The sequence below is a fragment of the Lepidochelys kempii genome, chromosome 17, assembly GCF_965140285.1.
Source record: "Lepidochelys kempii isolate rLepKem1 chromosome 17, rLepKem1.hap1, whole genome shotgun sequence".
NCBI classification, from domain to species: domain Eukaryota; kingdom Metazoa; phylum Chordata; order Testudines; family Cheloniidae; genus Lepidochelys; species Lepidochelys kempii.
Window position 1 is genome coordinate 7,653,403 of NC_136396.1, and position 17,986 is coordinate 7,671,388.

The window sequence follows — 17,986 nt, forward strand, 5'->3', positions numbered from 1 at the left end:
TCCTTTTAGAAACATGTAAATTGGTAAACAGACCTGGTGTCACTCTGAGTCATACCTCCTCACGGGTGTTCATTGAGATTAAGAGCTTTTCTTCTCTCTCCTTCTACTTACATTGATACTGATTGTTTTAACAGATACTAAAAGGGGAAACAGCAGAGTAAACAGGTTGCTAATAATTTCAATACAGCAGCTTCAGGAAAGCAGGAGGTATTTGAACTTAAACCTACAGTGATTGACTCATTTGTATTTCGATAGCCCCCAAAATTGCTAGTCTCCCGTAATTAAAATAGCAGACACTGGTTCGCAGTATCTTCAGGAGATACTTGGGGAACAGGTGCTGGAATGTTGATGTGTTGATGATCTGTGAATGGCAAACAATAAAAGGCAAACTAGGACCAACCATCTAGGAAAAACATCATTATCAGGCGCAGTTTTATTTTGGGTACTTGTTAATTAATACAGCAGAGGCCTGTCTTAGCAAGTGTTCCTGCACAAACAGTGTGTACTAGACTCTTTAAAGGCCCAATTCTGTTCTCACTTAAGTCAAAGGTGAAATTCCTACTGACTTCAGTTGCAGCAGGCTTGAACCCTAAGGGATTAACACCATATTCTTTCACACTTTTCAGTTTTGTACGTTTCAATACATTCATCATAGCATAAAACTTGGTTCTACTCAATATACCCCAAGACACTTTGCAAAGGAATGGATTAGATCAGAGAAGCAGTGATCCATAATCTCTGGACCGGCTGAGATATGCTCAGCACATGTCCAACGTTGGAGTAAAAGTGGCTTTAAATTATCTTCATGCCTCCCAATCCCCAAAGCCAAGCAAAGCAGTGGATCCAGCCCAGTGACTCTCCAGATACTTAGGACCAGATGGTACACACCTTCCTCAGGCAACACCAGAGTTTTGCCTGCATAATGTATGCAGGATCTAGTCTTCAGTGCACACCTACAGTCCTGTATGCTATAGAATCTGTTTTACCAAGATGGAAAGCATTAGCCAGGAAGGACGTCACTCAGATTTATCCGTCTCCTTCATTAACTGTGATGTGTCACCCATGTAGGGATATGAACCTCTTACTGTTACCAGTCAATGGAATCACTTCTTCAGCTCAAGTGGATTGAGGCTGTTGTTTTAGAGCAGAAAGTCATCGTGGATTCAATCCTTGCTGATGACCTGTGGATTTAAAGATTTTATTAAAGCTAATGTTAAAAAAAATTATATAATACATAGGTTGAGAAAAGAATGTCTGTACATCTGGGTATACTGCTTAGATTATCCAAAAATACAAAGTTTGTTTTTAAAGTCATAAGATGCATATAGTGCATAATCAGCAATAACCCAAATTTAGGTGAATGAATTTAAGAATACAGTTTAGCGATCTAGCATCCATGCATTCGGGTACATTACTCATGAAAAAAGTTGTACAGAGAGTTGGTGGCAGAAAGCAAAAGATATCAATGAGTGAAGATTGGCTCTCAGTAACTGAGAATTTAGGATAGGTTGTCCATTTAGAGAAAAAAACAGTCCATCAGTAAAATATCTGAGTTACTTTCCCAGACTGCGCTTCTGATCGGCATTCCAGCTCATCCCTCCTGGTATTGCCAATGTCCGGTGATGTGTTCTATGTAGATGTCCCTCGACCACCTGATGGCATCCGACACCATGAGTTGCCGCATCAGCCGAGCGTAGCATTGACCAACTCCACGTTCTCTCAGTACTTGCTCGTTACCAGGGTCCCATACACCCAAAGGCTCCGACAGTCAGTGGGTGAATTTGGACCACGTAGCCCCTACCTTTCAGGGTGTCGGGCAGAGGGGCATATTTCTCCAGCTTCGAGATCGGGAGTCGTGGAAAGCCAGGGTCTTTATTACACCTGAACCTTGGCCAGTTCTTTTGGATACCATCAGATACTGGCAGAAGGAGCCTTGCCTTAACATTTCATCCAAAGGACAGATGTTCCTTTTAACAAGTCTTCCTGTAGGAATCTACTTGTTACTACATTAACTTCTCTGAAGCCCAGAAAATGCATTATTTTCTCAGGTGCTTGGCAAAGACACATCTTAGAAGTACATTTTTTCCCAAGAATATATTTTGGTTTGAGCTACATACAACATGTTTAGTAGCACACTGTTCCACTCAATGGATATTGGTTCCAGCAGGCTTTCACTGTGCTAAGTTTGCCTTGTAAATCATATAAAGATTCAAAATGCCTCGTGTATGAATCACATTCAGGGAAGACCCCAAACAAACACTCAGTACAGATGCTGCCTTATGTTAGCCTGATTCTTCCTTTATACTTAAAGCATGCATCATATTTTGTGCTGAGTTAACACAACATGGATAGTTGTACTTTCCAAGTAGCTAGCAACCCTTAATCAATGTTAATTGGCTCTAATTAGCATATGTTAATTAATGATATTTACTACAAATTAAAGGTATGAGTGCTCCCAGAGGGTTTCCTGTTCATCCAATTAGTGCCAATTAGTTGCAATTAACACGTGTAAATGAGATGCCATTGAACCCAAAACAAACAGCACATAGTCTGCTATATTCGCTTGCAGTTGAACTTACATACATTGTGCTGGAGGGGAATAAAAGAGAAGGACTACAGAGAGGTTTTAAATAACTAAAAGGTCCCCAACATATATTTAAACCCGTTTCATTATGTCTTATTTCTTGTCTCACTCTGTAAAAGCAAATTGAGAGGAAGTTGATCTGTATAAAAGCCCCTGACAAAATAAAAGGCATGTATCTTGTCTTGTTGGAATGTAAAAAGGACTATACATTTTTGTACAAACAAACAAAGAGCTGATGAGTCAGTATTCATGCCCAGCTACTGTGTGTTATCCATTCACAGAGAGTGATGTTCAGCCTGTGGAGAGGGCCAGCACATTATGAACACTTAAGTCCCATGTATGCCCTGTTTAGAGGGCTAAAGTGGGACTTACATGATGCACAGACTTTGTGCTGGGCCAATGGACAGAGGTGAATTTCAGCCAGAAGGCTGAGCGCTAAAGAAATCTGAGTGGGCTTAAGTGTAGATCTGGAAACCTGGGAACTGTTCCAGTGACTTGCTCTGTGACTTCGGGTTGTTACCAGATTGTCCAAGGAATTTAGGCACCTACAGATGCAGATGGGCTCCTCAGTGAGACCAGCCCTACCTTTGCCTCCGATGACTCACTGGCCAGCATAGCTGGCTGAATGCACAGGGGACCGTGAGCTGATCCCCAAAAGTAACTTAGGCCCAGATCCTCAAAGGCATTTAGGCACTTGAAATCCCATTGAAATCAACAGGAGCTAGGAGCCTAAATACCATTAAGGATCTTGGCTTTACTTCCCTCCCCACAGAGCAGAGGGGAATGATCATTCCCCGAGTCACAATATTGTTTCTGGGGCAGTGCCGCTACATGCCATCCCTTACTTGGGACAGATTGTGATGTTACAGTCTAAGTTTCTGTGAGTGCAAAGTGTTGTTAATATCTGTTTTGGGAGGGAGGTATGAATGCCAGGTTAGGTTCCATTATGTTCATATACTTGGGTTCGCCCTACTGGACATCACATGACTCCAAATCACCCTTATGGAAAATTCCTATTGAAATTGATAGAAAATGATCTCCTTTCCAAAGGTTTGGGTTGGGTTTTTTAACCATCCTGTTGTGTTTAATAGAGGACCGTATCTCTGCTACAGAATTCTATGGAACAGCTCATTAACTCCTATAGAAAGGATCACATCCTCCATTAAACTGTATAGATTTTTAGAATCGTTTGTATAGAAGCCTATTCAATTTCCACAGAGACCTATTGGTTTCATTCTTCCTATAGGACTTTTCCATAATAATGGCAATGATAGGAGTTAGGGCTGTGTGAAGCTACCAAGGAGTCATGGGTGAAAATGAATTTGCCAGTCTTCAAAAAAAAACCCATCTTTTAATTTTCCTTGTATGTTTGTAGATGTCCAGAATTTTAATCTGCGTTTGGAAAGGGGTGGGTTTTTGTGCTGGTTTTGACAATGATAAGGATGGGTTTGGCCTACATTCTCAACACATCCATCTGATCAGAATGCTAAACAGCAAAGCAGATCTGCTTTAATGTATCCCTGCAATCTAGAGCACCCACCCCCATGACCAGTCAGAGTTTTGGAAAGCCTTCATGAACTCCTATACAGCTGAGAGGAAGTGTGATCTAGCACATGCAGCCCCAGCCTACGACTCCTGGGTTCTGTTGTGAGCTCTGAAACTGACTGATTGTGTAATCTCTTAGTGCCTCATTTTCCTGATCTGTAAAATGGGGATAATATTTACCTCCCCCACAAGGGTGATATGGGATTTAATTAACTACTGATAAAACCGATTGCAAGTCCTGGATAAAAGGCACTGTATCAGTGCAGAGTATTAATACTATTATATGAAACATGCATCTTGTGCTCTTGGTGTTGCAGGAATTTCACAAAAAAGAAAAGGCACATAGCTGGTAAATACATATTCCTGATTACTTCCCACTGCTGCATTTTTTCCTACAGAATCCTCAGTGCCCCCACACACACACACCAAAAATGTGGTTTCAGCACATTTAGGTTCCTTTTTATCCCTGAAGATAAACATGTTTTCAAAAGTTTCTTGCCATCAGCTTAGATTCCACTTGCAGTCTGGCAGGCAGCAGAACAAATTGTGATAATTGTGTTTAATTAAAAAGCGTAAATGGATTATCTTCAGGTAGGGATGATTTATTTAACTAATCAGTCTGATCACAGTGAATATATAGTCTGAAGAATGGAAATAATTTGGGCAAATCCTCTTCTCATCAGCCTGCTAACTGCCCAAAAGTATATTAGGATTACAGGGCAAAGAAAGTAGGACAGTGTCCAGAGAGAACACTTTACCACAGTGTGTGTCATTTCCGACTAGGAGATCTTGAGGGATCTATTTAAATATACCCTTGCACAGGATTCAGCCTTTCCTTCAAAACTACATCCCCTTCTCCAAGGACAATCATTGTGAATAAGGGATTTATGGTCTCATATTTATGTCCTTGATGTTCTAAATTATTGGCCCAATCCTGCAAAACAGTTTCTCATGTGCACACAGTGATTGTGCCAGGGCATCCCCCTGGATTCAATAGGACACTGAGTGAGAATAAAAATGGAAGACTAGTCCCTGCATGGAAACTCGATTAATTCTTTGCATGTGTTTGTACAGTGCCTGGCATGCTGGGGGCCTGGTTTAGGCACTGTTGCAATATAAATACTAAATCAGAATAATAAATATAAATGTGTCTGAAAAGCCAAGTGTACACTGGGACAGAGTCTAAGTTGACCCTGACCTCCATAGCATTACTAAAGTAATGGATTTGCACAAAATAGGAGCAGCCTATTTGTTGATTGGGATTGACAGGTGGCGCCCACACCAAAGCAACAGAAGACCCGCCCTCTCAAGCCAGGGAGGGGTCATAGGTGCTGCTTTGTGCAGGAGGTCAGACTAGATGATCATAGTGCTCCCTTCTGACCTTAGTATCTATGAATCTATGACATTAACCAGTAGTAGACACTGAGTAGAGAACACCCACTGCTATGAGGTTGGCAGCTCCAGTCCTCTTTTATTCACAAAGTAGGGGCAGCAGCACTGCGTATTGACGCCCTGCCAATATGACTCAATATTATCCTGCAAAGATCACCCCTACGGACGAGACACTCAGTCTTCCAAGTCCATTTGCTCCGAGATTGCCAGCAAGGATGCCAATTTTGGCCAGTCTTGGTGGTATGTTTTGAGGCTGACGCCTGTCCACTGAGAACCAGCCACTTGACCAGCTCACTTCATTTCACATAGACCATCTCAACAGTTATCACACTGCGAAGGCATTTGCTCAGTTCAGTCCTGAGTGGCATTGAATCCAGGGATGCCTAAGAGAATAAGACTCTATATTAAGCATCCCTATAGTCGTTCAGTCCCCCAGCTCGCTGGAGTTAAACGCGACCTTCCCTCCCCAGTTAAATCATCCCGAGCACACTTTGTTCATTTTAAATTGTGACTTCTCTGATCTGGGTTGCCGTTTTTAAATAGAAACCATCCCGTAAATCTCACCATTCCCTCCCACCACTTAGCACTTTTTCCCTCTCCTCTGTTAGTAGGCAACCTTCCTTCACAGTTCTATTAACTGGTGCTTGGAGAATCCCTTTTCCGTTATATTGTAGTGTCAATAACTTAATCTTCCTCAGTAACATTAAGAATCTGCGGCACAGTTTGCTGCCCATTCACACTGTGTGTTGAAAATATTTCTTGTTGCATTCTTCTTGTGTTAATGGGTGATGTTTAATAAAAATGCCAATTAGCTTACCCTAAGGATACACGTACACCAAAATCTGGCATTTAAATTAGAAATTATGATTTAATAATTTATCCAGAAATGCACAAATGCAACCGTTTGATAATTATTGAAAGGAGACTTCATAAATATGAGATCACTGTGATTGGTTACTAAAGCTAAGCTACAGAAATGCCCGGTAAGGTAATAGCACGGAGCCAGACTGTGAACCCCTTGCCCCCATTCAGGAACAGTTACTCACAGAAGTAGTCTCAATTAAATCAATGGAACTATTCTTGCAAGTAACTGCTCACCAGTGGAAGCAAGGGATTTCCAATCTGTACCTAGTCTATATTACTATTATTTATTATTTGTTTTGCGATAGGACCTGGGAGTCCCAGTCATGGATCAGGACCATCGTACTAGGTGCTGTACACAGAACCCAAAGATGGGTCCTGCCCCAAAGAACTTACAATTGAAGTAATTGTGGATTTGATATTTGAACATTTTAATATAACTTTATTGATTAGTTGGGGATTGGTCCTGCTTTGAGCAGAGGGTTGGACTAGATGACCTCCTGAGGTCCCTTCCAACTCTGATATTCTATGATTCTGTGAACTTTGGAAAGTTACATTCCCGTAGTAAGAGTTGCATCAGCTCTCCGTGATCCTGGGAAGGATTCCTTGTCTGTTCCAGCTGACATTGTTTGGGAATGAATGATATTAAAATGAATGGACAATTAAGATTTATGCATTCAGAGGCCTGGATACCTCAGGGGATTGCTATATGGGAGACAGAAGCATTTGCTTCTGAGTCACCAAGCCCAAGTCACTAGTGGGTAAAATTCACCCTTGAGCAAGGGCCAGGACAAAGGACTGTGGATCACTCTCAAAACAGGGCGTAAGTGGGATTTATGTGGTGACTAGGCATTGTGCTGGCTCCTCTGCGCAGGCAAGGATTTCGCCCTAGTGAATGGCCGTCATTACCATCTGAAGGCTGTTTGGCTATTTATGGGAAATAAGCTGGCACTCTTGGTCCAGTTCCCAGGGAACAGGTGTCCCCATTACAAAAGCCTTCCTCCTAATTGTCCCTCTCATCATCTCTCTGCTGAACTTGCCAAAGGATGGGCCCTGAAGACTGGACTGCCATCTCACCATGACAGAAGAGCACATTCAGGTCTAGGCTGAGGCCTATTGTCTGGCAGGGTTTGCTGCTGTATTGTACCTGCTCTGTGGACAAAGACGAATCTAGTATCCAGGCTCAACCAAGCTTTTATATGACTTAAGAATTTGGGCAGCCTGGTGATCTGGTAGTAACCTGCCACCCAGAGATCTGAGCTCAAGACAAAATCTTTATTTCCAGGCTGGGAGCACTGTGCACTAGCCCGTTGGGCAGAGGGGCGTACCTCATACCGCTGTATGGTTTCTCATCTGGCTGTCTTGGGAATGACATTGCTTGACTGTGAAGAGAGGCATGTCCAGTCCTCCTACAGTGGAAGGATAGTGGCTGCAATACATCCAGGCTTGGATGGGAGGTGTAAAGGGGAGAGACTTGCAGAGATCCACAGGGCTGCTACACAGTTTTAGTAAATCCCTTTAGAAAAGGAAACCAACATTATCCTAAAGGATGGGGGTGGATGGAACCACTTCTAGATACTGAGGGCGGGACTTTCACAGTCATTAGAAATTAATGGTAATTGGGCATCCAAAACCCATTAGCAGCTTTGCAAATCTCACCCTGCATGTTCTGTGTAACTCGGTGAGGCCACGCGCTACATTAACCGGCACTGCTAGCTTCATAGCTTTCCAAACCCACGTAAAGCAGGCACGTACGCAGGGCAGTGGCAAGCTTCAGTTGCAGACTGGATCTGCAATAACCGGAATAAATGTGCAATAAAATGCAACTGTAGTTTGCGTAGCCTCTTTCATATGTGTTCAATAAGACCGATTAAATAGTAGCAGAGGGGGAGAGAAACTGGGAGACAGATGCAAGGGGGGGACACATCTTTTACCATGATTCAAAATGAGGGCGAGTGTTGATGTGATAGATTCAGCAAGGCCATTTCAAACACAGGCTGCAGAAGAGAAAGCTCTTCCGCCAACCGTGGTGAGAGTGTGTCAAGAGATGGCGAGCAGCCGGGTGTTAGGCAGACAGAGGGAGCAAATAGGACAGGAAGGATGGTCTTGAGGTTAAGGTGCCATAACAGCACTCAAAAGATCTGGGTTCCACTCCCACTCTGCCATTGACTCATACTGGATGAGTCACTTCACCCCTTGGGGCCGTCTCAATATGTAAAATGGAGATTAACATTTACCTACTGGAGCGGTGGTGAAGATTAATGTCTATGAGGCATTTGGATAATACAGTGATGAGGGCCATATAAATACCTAGATAGATATTTACAATGTCATGACCATCCTATTGGTTATCGCCAGGGATTGAAGCCAGCCTCTCCTGATCTAAGAGCATGATCCACTACAGCTTGAGTTAAAGGATTAAGAGCCAGATTTTTAAAAGTATTTAGGCACCAAACTCCCTTTGAATACCTTTAAAAATCTGGCCTTGATTCCCCTTACTTAGCAGCTGGAGCAAACTCCTAACCTCCTGTGGATTGAGCACAGAAAAAAGATGAGCAACACACACTGAACAGCGGGCTAAGTAAACATTAGGTATCTGGAGGAAGCTCCTGTGGGGTTTCAAAACCAATCAGGCCATTTTGAACTGGACCCTTCTCTGAAGGTGGCACTCCTAGGATTGCTTGATGATAAAGGTGATGTGATCGTTAGTCCAGAGATGCGTTTTCAGGAAGCATCTTCATAAAATAAAATTTCTGAAATGTTGCTTAAAAGCACCCACACTAGGAAAAATCCACTGCTCAAGTAATATAACAAGAAAAAATAATTAAGGTCTAATGAGGCCAATGTTCCACCTTAACACCTTTTCGGTTTCATTTAAAACCTCTACTAATTTGCCAGGAAAAATAGTCTTCACTTGGGTCTGATTATTTGAATCATGTTCTGTCTCTTCATTTAAATGAGAGGTTCACATAAAGAATTTTTTAATATATATTTTAAATTACAATCCTGACTTTTTCCTATTTGATGATAGTGTATGACTCTTGGTCAGAAGGCCATGATTTTTTGCTGTGATTTCCAAAGCATTTAAAGTGAAATCAGTGCAATAGATATTGAAACAATGTAATAGATAATTCCATATATTTAACCAAAGACAGACCCCACGACACATTATTTGGTTATCAGAAAGAAGAGAAAACCCTTGACAAAAAGACTGGCAGACTGGGATTTTTATATGTGTATGTATATTTAGCTCTGATATTCTGATCTCTCTCAATTTATATCAGGCGTATTTCCATGAACTCCAGTGTTAGTTATTGCAAGTCGAGGCAAATTCAGCAAGTTTGCTGTTGTCAGAGTGGTGATGGCTAAGAGGCAGAGTGATGATAGCTAAGCACAGCAAACTTGGCTTCCCTTTTGATCAACAAACCCAGGTTTGCTGCCAGTGAAGCCTGGTCATTGCTGACTAGAGCTCCTGCTCCACTGATTTCCTCCCTCTCCGCCTGTAAATAAACAATGAGATAGGAAGAGACTTGTCCTGCATGTGTAACTAAAAACACACATGCATCCATCTGACTCTGCAATCCCCATACCCATATTCACACACACACACACACAAATCCTGACTTTCACACACGCCTCATGGTCCTATCCACACACAGAGACAGATCCTTGCACACATACACCACGTTCATATCTGCTTTGTGTACCACATGCTGTATAACAACAAGAGAGGACTCCGTTTTTAAAAAAAATAAACTGGCTCTTTATTAAGAGAAGTATTTACAGAAATGTTGCAACTGCTGCTAATGTTCTAGCCAGGTGCACACAGACTGACTTCCTGGTGCCTCCTCCAAACTCTTCCCTCCTGCAACCTGTGCTCTTCCCTCCAAGTTCCATGCAGGTTGCTGCAATAATATCCACACACAGGCAGATCTGTGCCACATGCATATGTGCACACAGGCATTTCTATGCATACTCTTGGCTGACCACATCAGTGTGCGCACTTAGGCAGGTGCTTGCACGCATTCACACACACCCATGCCATGTTGACTTGTGCATGCAATGGAGCTATCCTGCAATGGATATTGAAACTATAGCTTGCCTGACTCTCTGTGAATTATCTTCTACAATTACAGATTCAGAGACACACGCTGTTCACAATAGATGCAATAAGGACTTGAACTGGACCCTCAACCAAAAAAAAAAAGTTTGCCCATTAAATATTACCCATTCATCCCATTATGTTGCTTATGTTGTGTTGTATTAGCATAGGCTGTGCCCTAATAAAAAGAGGCCTTAAGACTTAAGTCTTGCCACCAAAATGGGAGTGTGAGAACCCTGTGTTTATAGCAGATTCCTGCCATAAATTCAAGGAGTGGACACCCAACCCAGATTAATTGCAGCAAAGAAAAGCAAAAGGCAACTATACAAGGGAAGCAGAGATTTACTGCATAAACCACGGTACCACTGTTTTGTGCCATTCAGTAAAACGGCATTAGCACAAGATAAATCAAAGCAACTCAGGATAGTGCGTATCAGTAATGGTGCAGTATCTGTGGGTCACCTTGCACCTTCATATCTCAGGATGTTGGCAAGGGAAGGGGGCTCACCTGTAATTCCTGTACCGTAGAGCCTTATTCATCCACACTAAAGACTGAGAGGTACTTTACAAATTGCCCTGCTTTGTGAATTAGTGAGTGTGTGATGAAACAAGGCTAAAGCAAATCAAGGAGGCTACATCACAAAATATCTTTTTTTTCTTTGCCCACTTATTTTGGCAAGTACTGCTTACAGTTATTCGGGATGGTGCTTCGGTGTCGGGGAATGTACAATGGTACATTCTGTAAAAGTGATGAAAGCTTAGCTGGGTGGAGCAGAAGGGTGGGTCTTGTGGCTAAGGCACTAGAATGGGACTCGGATTTGGGTCCCATTCCTAGCTCTGCAACGTACCTCCAGCATCATCTTCGGCAAGTCACTTGGGCAGAGATGTTCAAAGCCTTCTAGGGGATTTGGATACACAGTTCCCATTAATTTTAATCTCTCTATGCCTCAGTTCCCCAATTGCAAAATGGGGATAATATTTCCTTTCTCCCACCCTTTGTCTGTTGTGTCTACTTAGGCTCCACTCCTGCAAACATTCACGTGTCCTTAATTTTACACACCCCATTGAAATCAGTAGGACTACATTCCTGCTTAAAAGTAAGGACCCACACAAGTGTTTGCAGGATAGAACCCTTCAGCAGTAAACTATTTAGGGCAGGGATTCTCTCTTGATATACATATGTACAGCTCCAAGCACAATGTGACCCCCATCTCAGGTGGGGCCTCCAGGTGCTACTGTAATACAAATTAAACTGATTCATAATCTCAGATTATTGTTTCTGATGTTAAATTGGAGTGAGACTGGCAGGGTTCTAGGGAGGTTTTGCAGATAAACAAAGAAAGAAAACATGAAGTTCTACTTCAATTCCTACGTAAATGCAGGTTTAACGATATCCTCTGCTCCTGCAACCTTTGCTGATGCATCTGCCAGAAACTCCTCAACTGCAGAGCCCCCAGCCTTCATCTATCTTGACCACCGCACATGCAAATCTTACTTTTATTAAGGTTCTCCATTGTAATTGACGTTGTCAGTGGCACCATATTGATTAAACATCACTCTGGAGGGCTAAGTACAGAGCGGCAAATACCCCAGCAAAGACGTTACTAGAGATATGAGCCAGGTGGAACAAAGGCTCATCACCAGGTTGAACTTTGGCAGCCTTACAATTCCAATTACCAATGCTTCCCAAAATTTTGCTGCTTTGGGATTGTTTTCTTGTTTTAATCCGGATCGTTTCTGTGATTTAGCCATTTTGTGGCCTTGAATTATTATTTTATGTGCCAAAAAATTGCTGTCCTGTTTTTGGTTTTAGTTTTTTTAAGCTTCTGGCTCTAGGAATCATTCCTCTGCTTAGCACTCAAATGTCATTGTGGTAGCAGCTGCTCGGTTTGCCTCTTGCTGGCCGCAGGAATTTTGTGCTTCTCAGTTTAAAGGTAAATCAATACAGTCATCTCAACTGAACTTTTCTGTGTCGGGCGGCAGGGGTTAAATCTTTGACTGTGCAGGTCTGATGATTTGCAGATTTGCAGTGGCCTAAATAAAATCAAAATCCGTCTGTGTGTGGTCATTGTTGATCTGGTTGGTAGCCATCATATAGTCCTGCTTATTATTGAATTTGGTTCACATGTGTCTGCATTGGCCTCTTCTGTGCAAAATACTTTTTCTTCAATCAGCTCTAAAATTAAAAAAGAGATAGAGGAGTGAGTTGAGTGGAAATAGTTACAGATACTGTGACGTTGGTTTTACCTGGGTTTTTCCCCTGTATCTCCTGCACAAAATGTAGATCAGAAAGTTCAACAAACAACGCAGCTTCCACAACCTCAGATGATGCAGGATGGCCTTTATCCAAAGTCAGCTGAAGTGAATGAAAAGACTCCCATTGATTTCAGCCAGCTTTGGATCAGGCTCTTAGAAAAGCCAAATTGCATACGAAGTTTTATTTAAGTACTGATTACAACTATTAAAACACATGCACAATTACAGAGACCTCCATCTGGACTGCTCTTAACCGTTTGCATGCATAGCTGCTTATAGGCAAAGGGATGCAATTTGTCAGTTCTCAACTGGCAGAGCATCAGTTACAAACTCCTCCTCTGTGCAGAGATCAACTCTTCCAATGATGCTTAATAGGTGGTGATGGTGATCTTTAGTGGCTAGTAATACTTGGTGGCTAATAGTAATTTGTATGACTATAGTATCTTTCATCCGAGGATCTCAAAGAAGCATTTATCATTCAGACTTTACACAAACCTTTATAAGTCAAGTAACTTCTGTGTTTCCCATTTTACAAATAGGAAAACTCTGGTATAGAGTGTCACTTGCCTGAAATCCTGTAGTTAGTCATTAGCAGAGCCAAGAACAGAATCCAGGAGTTCTGATTCCCAGTTTTACGCTCCAACCGCCATACCTCACTCCCTCTCTACTATACTTTTGACTTTGTAAGAATCGTATCGGTTTTCTTAATGAAAACTAGAGCTGGTCAAATACCAGAAAACGTTTTTACAAAAAAGAAATTCCAAATTTTGAAATCCTTATTCTAGAGATTTAAAAAAAAGAACAATTTCTGATTTATTTGAAATGCTTTGAGTTTCACAAAGTTTTATTGGATAATTTTTGTCGCTGAAATGTTTCTTTTTGTTTTGTTTTGTTTTGCAGTTGTCCTTTTTAAAACAAAACAAAACTTTTTTTCTCCTTTCCCCTTTTGCCAATGAACAAGGGGGACAAACATTGGGGGTGGAAGGGAGAGAGAGAAAAAAATTATCAACCAAAAAACTGCATTTTTCACTTTTTCATTTTTGATAAAACTGGAAATTTCAGGGGGAAATTTTCATGCAAATTTAAAAGGTCAAAAAATAACCCCTTTTTGATAAAAATATGTTTCATGTGAAAAAATTAAAATAATTTCACTGAATAGATAACTGTATACTGAGTACATTTTTCTGGCATGGGAAGTATCCTACACATGGCAGGGTTTGAGAGAGAAGAAGAGGGTATTCCACTAAACCAAATACAAGGTGCTTTAAAATAACCGGGAGGGCCTAGACAAAAGAGCCTTTATAATTTTGAATTATAAATTGGGCCTTATCCTTTATGAAAATAATCTCAGAGCGTTTTCACAACTCAAATGTTCTGGCTGTGCAGCCATCTCGCATAACTGAATTGTCCAGGGTCTGTTCAACTGTGTCGCAAATAAGATTTTAGATAAGCAAGAGCCCGCTCTTTGTTTTGACTGAAGATGTATTAAGATGAAGTGGTTAGTAATAGTAATACATAGTAAGGGATGTATTCAGGGACAGAGTGGGTAGCTAGTACCTCTCTTCTCTCTGTCTATCCGTGCTCTGATTATAGCTCCCTTCAATGTAGCATTTGACCACTTCTGTAATATCTCTGATGATCATACAGCTTAATGTGTTGACTCTCCTTGTCCTCAGGTAGGTATCCGTGGGTGTGTCTACTTTGCTGCTTAATTGTACAATGTGATTCTCAAGCTCTGTTCAGGGCCTCTGACGTACAGCCAGAGTAGAATATGGGCCAGATTCTCAGCTGCTGTAAATCAGCATAGGTCTATGGAAGCCAATGATTCCCACCAGCCGGGATTCTGGGCTTGTATGCTGTCAGCTCAAGCTTCCTCTCATTCAGACGGGCCTTGTAGGATTAAAATGCATGACCCATCAAGATTTCCTCTTTAAAGACAGTAGCACACGTTAAAGTCCCTAAAGTCTAGCTGACCCTATTTGGATTCCTTTTGTGTTCCCCAATTGTATATGGACATTACAAAGAGGAATCTAGTTGAGTGTCTTCCTGGCCCCATTTCATTGCCCCTGACTATCTCAGACAGTTCGTTGCTGATTCTGTGGCCATGAGGCTGATGTATCTTGCCAACTTCAATTCCTATCAAATATGTGGCAGAAGAAGGGTTATATTAAGGTCACTCCTCCTTGATCACATGGTTCTGAGGGTGTCACTTGGAAAACCCCTGGGGATCCCAGAATCAGTGGCATCCGTAGCCTCTAACAGCTGGGGCGAATTTTGGAGTCAAGGTGAGAATCATAGCTCGCCTAGAGGTCACTGCCCTATTAATGATTTTACAGTCCTTTGCTTTTTACACCGAATCCCAGTCAAAATAAACAAAGTTTATGACAAGTTAGGGTTTGGGGGCTGAACTGTAAACAAATGTGTCTTTGAAGAGTGACAATGAAATAAATCATGATTGCTTAATTGGCACACTTGATAATGCCATTATGATAAACAAGGGACTGTCGGGAATGCATTTGATGATGCCTATGGCATGGTTTGGGAGAAATATTTTTCATCCTCATGGGAGAGCCCAGAGTGTCTGGTGATTAGGGCAGAGGAATGAGTCAACAGAACCCCTGGGTTCTTTCCCCAGTTTTGCCACCGACTCACTATGCAAGTCCCAGGTTAATCCCTTGTCTTTATTACTCACCATCTGTAAAATGGATTTCCCTAAAAACTTGCCGGACTGTTGTGAAGTTTAATTAATTAATATTTGCTGCGTGCTTAAAAGTTCCTGTGAAGATGCTCTGTGTGTATTGTATACGAAGTCGGTAAGCAACTAGAGTAAAATCTCATTATACCGTGCATCCCAGCACTGCTACCATTATCCCATAGAATGTATTTCTGAAGATGCTCTTGCCATGCTTCATAGAGCTCAATTAAACATTTCATAGCTCCAATTTCTATAGGTCCTGATTCAATGACCTTTGACTTCTATAGACTCTTATGATGGAGTAGCCCAATGTATAAAAAAGTTATATCACTTTCTTTACGGAGTTCATCTGTCCACACAGGTCTACATAGCTCTTTTCCATTTCTAATTGCAGGAGGAGTTGGAGAATGGGATTTTCAAAAGTGCTTTAGCCAGTGGGAGTTTTCACACTGACTTCAGAGGGAGCAAAGGTAGGCCAACACCGAGCACGTCCGTAAAGTCTATCCATATTTTCACCGTCATGCCTGTGGTGCAGTGCCCTAAAAAAAAGAAAAGTCCAGCCCAAGCCGCTCCATCAGCCAACAATACACTAGGCAGTGAAGAACACAAGATCTGTGGTTTATACATAGTTGTGAAACTGTTTACTGCCATGGTACGAAGGCTCCCCAGAGGAATGGCATTCGAGCCTCAGCAGGGAAAAACGGCATTGAATCTTTACTCCGGCGGTCGATTCAGGCACCCCGCCTCCTGAGTGGAGACTCATGTCTGTTTAAAACATGAATTTAACCAGGGCCGATAAATTAAATTGACTCAAAAGTGGGCACACAGACTTGCACGGATTTAACTAAACCTGTGTAACTTGGTGCATCAGCCAGGCCTTACTGGTTTAAAGCAATCAAAATAATCCTGGTTTAAACTGAAATAAGGATTTCCAGAGGGCTTTTTGCACCAGTTTCACTAAACCAATTAGAAGATCACACTTTTAATTAAACTGATACAACTTCCTCCTGTAGACAAGCCTTCGGTCTTTCCTGGTGAGGAGGCGTCCACACCACACAAAAAGGCACCATTAGAATTGGCACTCACTGGAACCCTTGTTGGCAATTTCAGCAAAGAACAGCCCTCAAGATAAAGAGTTAGGTACATTAGTAGGAGCAATATAGAAAGGCTTGAAGCGTCTGTACCCATTCTACAGGTATTCTTTGGATAAGTAGAGGACTTCCTTTTGCAGGGCTGCAATATGGCATCTTTTACCACCCCTAAATGGGAAAGAGTGGAGGGAGAAGAGGTTGGAGGGGGAGGAATATGGGGTTGGATCAGCCTGGCGCAGAACACTCAAGCTGTGGTTGAGCAAAACACTTGATTTCAGTGGTACTATTCTCATGCTTAATGTTTGATCACATGCTTAAGGGTTTGATCCTGCACCATTCAAATCAATGAGGGTTTTCCATTGATTTGAATGGGATCAGACTCAAGCCCTAAATGCATTGCTGGATCAGTGCCAGAGGTTTCAGCACTATGTAGGATCCAGCCGATAAAGGAAGAGGCGATAGGGAAGAGGGAAAGGAAGATAGAGACCAAAGAAATACAGATATGAAGTCTTACATGTTCAATTTCCTCAGATGTGCAGGTCTCTCTTGTTAATATTAAGCAACCCATGACAACACCGTTGCTCTGCATTTTCTAAAGGAATAACTATTAGCCTGATAAACAAACCTAGAAGTGTCCTAAATTCAACAGAATGTCTCCTCTATAGAGATTTTATGATAAATGTAACTTGGTAATAGGTATGCAAAAAAATAAAACAGAGAAAATTAACACTGGCATTGTGCTAGGATGTTCACTATAAATGCTGGATTCTTATAGGTAAGGGGGAGAAAAAAACCCACAATCCTTTCTTAAAACCCAGTGATACAGGCTAATTTATATGCAGTTATTCACGTGTGCAGTAAATTCCAATTATGTTTACAGATGTCTGCTTAACATTTATGGAAAAGGAACCTCAGCATGTCTGAAATATCCATATAAGGAGCTTGGACTGGGCTTTCTATTTTTTTAACCCAATACCAATATAATTATATTTTGCAGATTTAAAAAAAAAGAAAATCCAGCTGAGCTCTCTGCTAGAAGGTTTAAGATTCAGTGTATTTGTTTTGGTTATATGACCATATTGTAAACATTTTAAGACTCTACCATCTTTTAAAATGGCTTTATACACCACTAGTAAGGGTTAGTCAGTTTTGCAAAAAACCAAATAAGTAAATTTAAAAAATATGTAGGTCTCCAAATGGCTTGTTCACTCTTCATCTGGGAATTTCTCATGCTGGAAAATATTGCCTGGTTGTTCTCCTTTGAACACCTCTCTGTTATGTATCTGACAAGTGTGTAACACTCTCACCCCTAGGGACACTGGCATTTTGTTCACAAATATGTGAAAAAAACACAGAACTGTTGTTGTTTTAAATCCTTTTTTCCCTAGTAGTGCATGTTCATTGAATTATTGTCAGTTTTGCACATTTCGTTACTGATTTGTGGAATGTGTTGTTATGCT

At 41.5% G+C, this 17,986-nt stretch overlaps 1 long non-coding RNA gene across 1 annotated transcript in view; it reads left to right on the top strand.

Moving 5' to 3' along the window:
• LOC140899512 (uncharacterized) overlaps nucleotides 1–17,986 on the top strand; it is a 116,042-nt gene that overhangs the window by 97,271 nt on the left and 785 nt on the right. Inside the window, exon 2 of the long non-coding RNA XR_012155358.2 lies at nucleotides 15,830–15,905. This is a non-coding gene — a long non-coding RNA (uncharacterized LOC140899512). The remainder of the gene's footprint in view (nucleotides 1–15,829; nucleotides 15,906–17,986) is intronic.